Source organism: Empidonax traillii, unplaced genomic scaffold (assembly GCF_003031625.1).
Source record: "Empidonax traillii isolate 1590-97213 ecotype Southwest subspecies unplaced genomic scaffold, ASM303162v1 scaffold2107:size41527, whole genome shotgun sequence".
Lineage (NCBI taxonomy): Eukaryota > Metazoa > Chordata > Aves > Passeriformes > Tyrannidae > Empidonax > Empidonax traillii.
The window spans coordinates 34,956-36,420 of record NW_020957300.1 but is presented as its reverse complement, the minus strand read 5'-3'; positions in this window follow the sequence as shown (position 1 = coordinate 36,420).

The window sequence follows — 1,465 nt, the reverse complement described above, 5'->3', positions numbered from 1 at the left end:
CCCCAGTTATCTCCAGCACTCTCTCCAGTCCCTTGCAGGGCATCCACCCTCTGTAGAGACCCCAGACATGGCAAAACACTGGGCATCAGCATCAGCCTCATAACTCCGTTATAAATGTCAATCCCAATCTTGCGGTCACTTGAAATGGTTTCCTGAAGAAATGGAACTTAAAAAAACCACCTTAGGCTCTGCCTGGTGTTCAGATGTGGGGCTGGTGTGTTGTACCAGGCTGGCTGATGCTGGAGTGTTTGCAGATGAACGTTTTTGCTCCTCCTGACACGATACTTGGTCATCCCAGTATATGGCTGGGATGTCCAGATATTGTTAAATATTGCTAAGACAAGTCCATCGTCTGTAGAGCAGTAGGGAGAACTGCAGATCTCTGCCAGCTGAGTATGGGGATTAACTCCCAGCAGGATGGCATCTTATACTTTTCTCCTGCTGGAATGCTGCCCACAACCTGCCTGCATTTTCAGATTCCTGAACTCCCAGATATCAGTTCTCTGATTCAATCAGTGGATCTGAAGCTCCCACATCTTGTGCTTTGCTTTTGTTTGATGCTGTAAGGCAAGACACAGTCTGGAGCTTCAGATACTGCAAGAAAAAATTTCCTTGTATTTAGGATGGCAAATAAGCAGAGCAAGGCACTCAGAGCCCCTGGCTGGCGTGACTGTGTCTTCTGTTTACCTCAAAGAGTTTTCTACATCCTACTCCTGTGGTGTCTCCAGAGAGGGGTTGTAGTTTTAGGTGGCTGAAAGCGACTGCTTTTCCTTTTCCCGCTGAGCTGTTCAAGGGCAAAGCTCCCACACTCACAGCTGCTGCAAACTCCCCTCCCTGGCCCCTTGTTCCTTTCCCACCCAGTAACCACCTTCCCTACATCTCAGCCTTCTGTGGGATGAGCAGCTCTGCACTGAAGGACGCTGCTTTATCATCCCATGTCTGGGTGGCAAAAGCAGGGAGGAGCTGGCACGACATCTGGAGTAAATCTGTGCATTTAAATGGTGCTTGTGTGGGAAAGAAGTCCAGTCAAACTTTGGGTCCCTCCATCGATAGCACAGATAAACCTCTTGACTTTAAAATTTATCATCAGGATCGCTTAGGAGCAGTCACATCTCTGCCCCTGTGCTGTGCCTGGTAGCTTTTTGCCTTCTAAATGGTTCTTTGAGCTTTTAGGCTCTGTTGGTACGAAGATGCTGCCCAGCATGGACATGTGGCAGGGAGAGAACCTTTACTTCTTATTTTAGAAGTAGCTCTGTCATTGTGTCATTCGTTAGGGTGATGAGTCTATTCTGTCAGCTCCTGATTGGATGGGAAATGCCAACCCCCCCTTGAATGTGCAAGGTAGTTGTTTGAGGTTTTTTTCTCTCCTTTTTTTGTTTTGTTTTTTTTTTTTTCTTTTAATTACACTGTTACACTTGACTTGCCCAGATGGGCACCAGCCTTATGGAAAGTAGGACTAAATTAG